This window comes from Eleutherodactylus coqui, chromosome 1 (genome assembly GCF_035609145.1).
Source record: "Eleutherodactylus coqui strain aEleCoq1 chromosome 1, aEleCoq1.hap1, whole genome shotgun sequence".
NCBI classification, from domain to species: Eukaryota; Metazoa; Chordata; class Amphibia; order Anura; family Eleutherodactylidae; genus Eleutherodactylus; species Eleutherodactylus coqui.
The window spans coordinates 323,991,306-324,000,379 of record NC_089837.1 but is presented as its reverse complement, the minus strand read 5'-3'; the positions used below and the strand labels follow the sequence as shown (position 1 = coordinate 324,000,379).

The 9,074-nt window shown below is 47.8% G+C and overlaps 1 protein-coding gene across 1 annotated transcript in view; it reads left to right on the top strand.

Annotated features, from left to right (window-relative positions):
• LOC136575386 (ultra-long-chain fatty acid omega-hydroxylase-like) overlaps positions 1 to 9,074 on the top strand; it is a 257,782-nt gene that overhangs the window by 97,567 nt on the left and 151,141 nt on the right. The gene's annotated exons all lie outside the window — the stretch shown is intronic.

Genomic DNA, 9,074 nt, shown 5'->3' with positions numbered 1-9,074 from the left:
TGGTTGTTCCCACGAAGTTTAAAAATATACAAGATTTGGCCTGCCTGTCAGTGCCTTCCGTTTACAGCGTCTCTGCTGGGGGTAGTAGTTGTTGAATTAATACCCAGCCTTGCGCATAATTGTTTCCTGGCTCTGCAGTGCGTTACGTACGCGAAGTCAGCCTCCAACAGGGAAATCGAAATACAGTGTATATCACAGGCAGTGGGCTTTTTCCCAAAAAGTTCAAAAAAATACAATATTAGGTCTGCCTATCACTGCCTTCAGTTTACTGCATCTCTGCTGGGGGTAGTAGTTGTGGAATTAATACCCAGCCTTGCGCATAATTGTTGCCTGCCTCTGCAGTGCGTTACGTACGCGAAGTCAGCCTCCAACAGGGCAATCGAAATACAGTGCATATCACAGGCAGTGTGGTTGTTCCCACAAAGTTTAAAAATATACAAGATTTTGCCTGCCTGTCAGTGCCTTCCGTTTACAGCGTCTCTGCTGGGGGTAGTAGTTGGTGAATTAATACCCAGCCTTGCGCATAATTGTTTCCTGCCTCTGCTGTGCGTTCCGTACGCAAAGTCAGCCTTCAACAGGGAAATCGAAATACAGTGTATATCACAGGCAATGTGGTTGTTCCCACAAAGTTAAAAAATATACAAGATTTAGCCTGCCTGTCACTGCCTTCAGTTTACTGCATCTCTGCTGGGGGTAGTAGTTGTTGAATTAATACCCAGCCTTGCGCATAATTGTTGCCTACCTCTGCAGTGCATTACGTACGCGAAGTCAGCCTCCAACCACAGGCCAATAAGCGGCACATTTAATTACAGCGTTCTGTTCCTGCTCTACTCGTAATACACCATGCTGAGGGGTAGGGGAAGCCTAGAGGACGTGGACGGGGGCGAGGACGCGGAGGCCCAAGTCAGGGTGTGGGCACAGGCCGAGCTCCTGGTCCAGGTGTATCGCAGCCGACTGCTGCGGGATTAGGAGAGAGGGAAGTTTCAGGGGTCCCCAGATTCATCTCACAATCTCCACGCGGTAGACCTTTATTAGAAAATGAGCAGCGTGAGCAGGTCCTGTCGTGGATCGCAGAAAGTGCATCCAGCAATCTATCGACCACCCAGTCTTCTACGCCGTCCACAGCTGCAACTCTGAATCCTCTGGCTGCTGCTGCTCCTTCCTCCCAGCCTCCTCACTCCATGAAAATGACACATTCTGAGGAGCAGGCAGACTCCCAGGAACTGTTCTTGGGCCCCTGCCCAGATTGGGCAGCAATGGTTCCTCTCCCACCAGAGGAGTTTATTCTGACCAATGCGCAACCTTTGGAAAGATCCCGGGGTCCGGGGGATGAGGCTGGGGACTTCAGGCAACTGTCTCAAGAGCTTTCAGTGGGTGCGGAGGACGATGACGATGAGACACAGTAGTCTATCAGTGAGGTAGTAGTAAGGGCAGTAAGTCCGAGGGAGGAGCGCACAGAGGATTCGGAGGAAGAGCAGCTGGACGATGAGGTGACTGACCCCACCTGGTTTGCTAAGCCTACTGAGGACAGGTCTTCAGAGGGGGAGGCAAGTGCAGCAGGGCAGGTTGGAAGAGGCAGTGCGGTGGCCAGGGGTAGAGGCAGGGCCAGACCGAATAATACACCAACTGTTTCCCAAAGCGCCCCCTCGCGCCATGCCACCCTGCAGAGGCCAAGGTGCTCAAAGGTGTGGCAGTTTTTCACTGAGAGTGCAGATGACTGCCGAACTGTGGTGTGCAAGGTTTGTCGCGCCAAGATCAGCCGGGGAGCCACCACCACCAGCATGCGCAGGCATATGATGGCCAAGCACCCCCCAAGGTGGGACGAAGGCCGTTCACCACCTCCAGTTTGCACCACTGACTCTCCCCCTGTAGCCCAACCTGCCACTGAGATCCAACCCACCTCTCAGGACACAGGCACGATCGTCTCCCGGGCCTGCACCCACACGCTCACCTCCGCTGTCCTCGGCCCCATCCAGCAATGTCTCTTAGCGCAGCGTCCAGCCGTCAATAGCGCAACTGTTTGAGCACAAGCGCAAGTACGCCGCCACGCACCTGCACGCTCAAGCGTTAAACGTGCACATAGCCAAATTGATCAGCCTGGAGATGCTGCCGTATAGGCTTGTGGAAACGGAGGCTTTCAAAAACATGATGGCGGCGGCCCCGCGCTACTCGGTTCCCAGTCGCCACTACTTTTCCCGATGTGCCATCCCAGCCCTGCACGACCACGTCTCCCGCAACATTGTACGCGCCCTCACCAACGCGGTTACTGGCAAGGTCCACTTAACAACGGACACGTGTACAAGCACAGGCGGGCAGGGCCACTATATCTCCCTGACGGCACATTGGGTGAATTTAGTGGAGGCTGGGACCGAGTCAGAGCCTGGGACCGCTCACGTCCTACCCACCCCCGAATTGCGGGCCCCAGCTCGGTGCTGGTATCTGCGGCTTCCCCTGCACTCATGGTACAGCAAGGTGTGTGGGGTTGGCCTACACTTTTGCTACATAAATGTAACTGGGGCCTTCTCTATACTGCAACTACTGAAATGTGAAAGAGACTGTTATCTCTCTAAACTGCTGCAACGGGAATGTTACTGTTGCCTGTCTTGACTGCTACTACTACTGAAATGGAACTAATACTGTGCTCCCCCTATACTGCTGCTTCGGAATTGTTACTGGGGCCTGTCTTAAGTGCTACTATTACTGAAATGGAACTAAGACTGCGCTCCCCCTATACTGCTGCTTCGGAATTGTTACTGGGGCCTTCTTGAGTGCTACTATTACTGAAATGGAACTAAGACTGCGCTCCCCCTATACTGCTGCTTCGGAATTGTTACTGGGGCCTGTCTGGACTGCTACTACTACTGAAATGGAACTAATACTGTTCTCCCCCTATAATGCTGCTAGTGATATGTTACTGGGGCCTGTCCCTAATGCTACCGCTGAAATGTTACTAATTCTGGGCTCTTCCTATACCGCTGCTAATGCTATGTCACTGGGGTGTGGAAGCGGAGGCTTCCCAAAGACATGATGGCGGCGAGGCCATTTCCCACCAACACGGTTACTGTTAAGGTGCATATAACCACGGACACGTGGTGCCTCAAAAACATCCTCCTCCTCCTCCAACAGTGAAAACATTCTTGGCAAAAACCTTTGCATTGGTCCGTCTGGTGGCAGTCTAAGAATTTCACCTTTAACGACACAACAAGAGAGCCCCCCCCCACCCCACCATCCCCCCGCCACGGCCCACTTAATCCTGGCCACATTCCAAAAACCAACTAAATAAAACCGCGCTACTAGGTCTGCAGTCACCACCACAATCCCACCAACGCGGTTACTGTTAAGGTGCATACAACCACGGACATGTGGAGAGGACACGTAGTGCCTCAAAAACATCCCCCTCCTCCTCCAACAATGAAAACATTCTTGGCAAATACCTTTGCATTGGTCCGTCTGGTGGCAGTCTAAGAATTTCACCTTTAACGACACAACAAGAGAGCCCCCCCCCACCATTTCCCCGCCACGGTCCACTTAATCCTGGCCACATTCCGAAAACCAACTAAATAAAACCGCGCTACTAGGTCCGCAGTCGCCACCACATTCCCACCAACGCGGTTACTGTTAAGGTACATATTACCAGTCTGACTGGGGCATGCACTGTGGGCCGAAGCCCACCTGTATTGTATCTGACATTAGCTCTGCTGAGCAGGGCACTGCAATGGGATACATTTATGTACCGCCGGTGGGTTCCAGGGAGCCACCCATGCTTTGGGTCCACACGAACTTCACATTAGGGATTTGTACCTGCCTGTGTCTATGTATTAAAAACCCTGGTCAGACTGGGGGCATGCAGTGTGGGCCGAAGCCCACCTGCATTTAATCTGACGTTACCTCAGCTGTGGTGGGCAATGCAATGGGATATATTTATGTAACGCCGGTGGCTTCCTGGGACTCACCCATGCTGTCGGTCCACACGGAGTTGTACCTGCCTGTATCTACTTATAAAGAACCCTGGTCGGACTGGGGCATGCAGTGTGGGCCAAAGCCCAGCTGTATTTAATCTGACATTAGCTCTACTATCCGGGGCACAGCGTTGGGACAAACTACAGGATCAATACAGCGCTAATGAGACGTGCACAGCTACGCTAGCATTGGAGTCCGCTGTAGGCACGCTATTGCTAAGGATTTGTGCAGAGGCCTATGTCCTGGGTGCAGTGAAAGTCCGCTTCCAGCCTAGGATTGTTGAATCTGTGGGCCGAGGCCTATGCCGTGGGCGCGGTGCAAGTCTGCCATGTTTGGCCGCTCAGATCAATTTTTGGTTCATGTCTTGGGTTTCCCAGGACCCACCTATGCTGTTGGTGCAAACTTAGTTCCCATTGCGGTGTTTGACCTGTCTGGCACAAAGGCACTGACTGACTTGGGTAGGGGGCAGAGCGCTGACGGCTTTCCCCTTGCAGTGTGGATTGAGCTATGCGACACCTTGACAGAATGAATAGTGTGTGGCACATAGGTTCCCCATTGCTATGCCCACGTTTGCAGCTCGTGACGGAGGTGGCACAGGATTGGAGTTCTCATTGCTTCTGTACAGCATTGTGGGCTATCGCCCCGCCCCTTTTAAAGAGGGTCGCTGCCTGGCCCTGCCAACCCTCTGCAGTGTGTGCCTCCGGTTCCTCCTCATGGCAGACGCACTTATAAATAGACATGAGGGTGGCGTGGCATGAGGGCAGCTGAAGGCTGCGCAGGGACAGTTTGGTGTGTGCTGTGGACACTGGGTCGTGCGGAGTGGGGGGGTTGGGCAGCATGTAACCCAGGAGAAGTGGCAGCGGAGTGTCATGCAGGCAGTGATTGCGCTTTGTTGGAGGTAGTGTGGTGCTTAGCTAAGGTATGCCTTGCTAATGAGGGTTTTTCAGAAGTAAAAATTGTTGGGGGGGGGGCACTCTTGCCGCTATTGTGGCTTAATAGTGGGACCTGGGAACTTGAGATGCAGCCCAACATGTAGCCCCTCGCCTGCCCTATCCGTTTCTGTGTCGTTCCCATCACTTTCTTGAATTTCCCAGATTTTCACAAATGAAAACCTTAGCGAGCATCGGCGATATACAAAAATGCTCAAGTCGCCCATTGACTTCAATGGGGTTCGTTACTCGAAACGAACCCTCGAGCATCGCGGAAAGTTCGACTCGAGTAACGAGCACCCGAGCATTTTGGTGCTCGCTCATCTCTAGTCATATACTTATGTCATTTCTTGGAAAACGTAACCTCACAACAAAGCATAAATATAAGATTGACTGCATATTTGTACACACCCTGCGCTGTACGGCTCTTTAATATTTCATCAGCAATAAAGTTCCTTTAAATCCTTTATTAGGTGTTCTAATAGTACCAAAAACTGGCAGCGGAAAATGTAATAGAAAAACTAAATTAAAGGGGTTGTCCCGCGCCGAAACAGGTTTTTTTTTTTTTCAACAGCCCCCCCGTTCGGCGCGAGACAACCCCGATGCAGGGGTTAAACAAGAAAACCGGACAGCGCTTACCTGAATCCCCGCGCTCCAGTGACTTCTTACTTACCTGCTGAAGATGGCCGCCGGGATCTTCTCCCTCGGTGGACCGCAGGGCTTCTGTGCGGTCCATTGCCGATTCCAGCCTCCTGATTGGCTGGAATCGGCACGTGACGGGGCAGAGCTACAAGGAGCTGCCCTCCGGCACGAGCGGCCCCATTGAGAAAAGAAGAAGACCCGGACTGCGCGATTAGACGCTGAAAATTAGACGGCTCCATGGAAACGGGGACGCTAGCAACAGAACAGGTAAGTGAAAAATTTCTGATAACTTCTGTATGGCTCATAATTAATGCACAATGTACATTACAAAGTGCATTAATATGGACATACAGAAGTGCATAGACCCACTTTGTTTCGCGGGACAACCCCTTTAAATTCCCAGGTGATCTAGAACCGAAACACTGGTGGATCCCCATCAGTCTTTGTACCGTAATATGAACATGCAGCCTGCCATCAGCAATGGTTCTATTAATGATCCCAGTGATGTGTCAATAGGGTAAGCTGTATGTCATAGCTGCTGGAATGTGAACAAAGTCCAATGAGGGAGACCACCAGACTATCAGCACTGGAACAGCAGGACACTTACCAGGTGATTACCGGTACAGTTTTTTTGGTGTTATTTTATTACATTTTCTGCTGCCAGTTTTCGATGTACTCTTGGAACATCCCTTTAAACATTGAAATATTTCAAGATTTTTCTTCATTGAGAAATGTTTTTATTTTTTAATAACCAACATTTAATAACGTAGAATTTTCTTGAGTATTAAACATGACCTTGTTATCCTCATCATCTAAATTCCACGTGCTCTTTATGGTGACTCAGTTCTGTTGGTTGCAATTTACTAACCCTAACAATTTAAAACAGCATGTGACAAGCATTATGGCGTATTTCCAGAAATGGTTTATTGATCTAAATACTAAGGTGTTACTATTGTATGATTAGTACAATAAGGAAGTAAAATCAATTTAAGAAAAAACCCCGCGCTCAGGAACCCAGAGGAATTTGTACGAAGTTCTTCAGTTCATATATTTTATTTATGCGACGCATTTCGGCAGTACAAAAGTGCCTTTGTCAAGCATATAATCCACATTAAACGCAATACATCTATGTATATAGAAACATTTAAGATCCATTTACATTCACTCTTGTTCACGGAGGACGCCGATGTGAGCGCCATCTTGGTGTCACGTGATTGGAATGTTTAGGTCATGTGACTCACCACATCACTCTAGGTAACGTGATTTTAAAAATTTGGGGCTACGAAACTGACAACACATAAAAATACAAGGGTACAACATGCAATACCCAATGACGTAACTGGTGGAAGACAGTTTCAAGACCGGGATAGGATGATAAGTTTGAGACAGAACAAATACTTTACCAACAGTTGGGTTTATTACAGTTTGTACTCATTAGAGGACCAGGGAGGACTTGTTCCACATCCTGGACTGCTTTAACACTAATAGGGCCAAAGCAGGAACAAGCAGAGCGAACTGTTAGAGGAGCAACCCAAATACAGATATAAAGGATGGGATGTCAAGTCAGATCAACCTGCCCCCCAGGGCATGCACACTTGTAGAGTGTAACGCCTAGAAGAGCGCAGCAGATCCAAGAGCAGTGTCCACACCCAGATAACCAATATTCCCTAAAAAGTGCGCATCACCAAGACTATTAGGTGTGCTAAAAAATGCGAAACAAAGGTCCACTGTGGTCACTAAGAAGCGTGCAGAGTAAGATGTCTACAACTCACTATTCGTAAGAAAGAGTACGATTATAGATACAGAGCTCAACTGAGGAATCAGAGCTTGATCAGAGATGCGATTATTCAAAATAACTTCAGGTTGGGTTCATAGCTCGACTGAGAATTCAGAGCTTGATAGAAGATAGATTAGGTTTGATTGGGTTTGATTCAAAGCTCGACTGAGGAATCAGAGCTTGAAAATAAATGCAAAAAAAAAAGGTTCAGGAACGGCTCAACACGTTTCATCACCACCCAATGGATATAGAAGGAAATCATTCAACTCAAATCAATTGCGACTGCAGTAGCAAGCCGCAGCCTGTACAAAAATGTATGCAGCTAGGTCTATGGCTAAGCTCATTAGCAATTATAACTGTAAAGCAGAGTACAAGCCCGAATACGATGGAGTCACAGGACTACAAAGAACCAAAAAGCCCTACCTAAATTACTGATACAAAAATAGTACTAATGGTCATGCAGAAACTATGAAAGCAACAGTGGAGATAGCAACCCTGATGTATTAGCAAATGGAGCAAATATCAGCCCTAATGGTGGACTGACAAAAGAGATAGAAAAATAACAAAGGGTATAGCTGTGAGCCCTGATGGATGGCTGACAGCTATACAGTTTATTATTTCTCTATCTTTCTTGTCAGTCTACCATCACGGCTGACATTTGCTACACTTACTGTGTCAGTCCACCACCCCAATACACAATAAAATGTATACCACATATTACACATTTTTCTAAAATGGGTCCCAATGCCTACACCATGGCACAATGTTGGAGGTATACATAAGGAAATCCTTCTGACATAAACCGCCAACGCACTAAAGTCTGCAGCTGGCTCTACATAAAATTAACAGCCCTAAACACAAGAGCAGCACTAATATGAAAGGAACTGGATACTGACATTTAAGGCTTAAACAGATGATTGTGATTTTGTCCCGTTTCGGGGGCGTGATTTTCACACCAACAAAACGGTCCGGAAACAAGACCATTGATTTCAATGGTTTCATTTTCACTAATCGGGATTCTTGCGTGTTACTACTATGCATAAGAAAAGATAGGACTTGCCCTATCTTTCTTGCTTTTTTTTTTTACCCGAGCACAATAGCGCCGAATTTAAATGGTAAAAAAAAGAATTTTGATTTGTTCATGCGCTAATACGCTCCGTAGCGAAGAGCATATTTGCAAATATGCCAGTCTGTTTTAATCTTAGTTTGCTGTTAAGGTGGATGGACTTCTGCAGCTCCCTATGAAGTATACCTCCAATGGATGGATGGATGGATGGATGTTTGGGATGTATGCCACTGTATAGACACATAGTGGCATGCATTACCTATAGGTGCACATGTTAATGAAACATATACTGTGCAGTATACATACTCTATTTACAGAATAGCAAAGTCAACTACACTATTTTATTCAGTAAAAATAGGTATAGTGACATAGTCCAAGCCACCTGAGGACACTCTTTTGGATGAATGGGGTCTATGATTATGTTTGATATCTAGACTGGGAGATTTGGCAAACACCAAATGTAAACTGCTAATGCAGAGTGAATGCACCGATACTCTGTTTCTCACACCCACCTTTTCTATTGTACGAAATTAGTCTGTCGGGTAAAATGATCCCCCTACTATAACGTTACCTGTCAATGATCTTTCTAGAAACAAAAGATGACAGTATGTAGGTTTATCTGGGTTTTCATTTTTCTGTGACCTAAACTGAAATCACTGAATGCTTAAGACCACCTTGTTGTGCAGCTCTTCTTACCCCA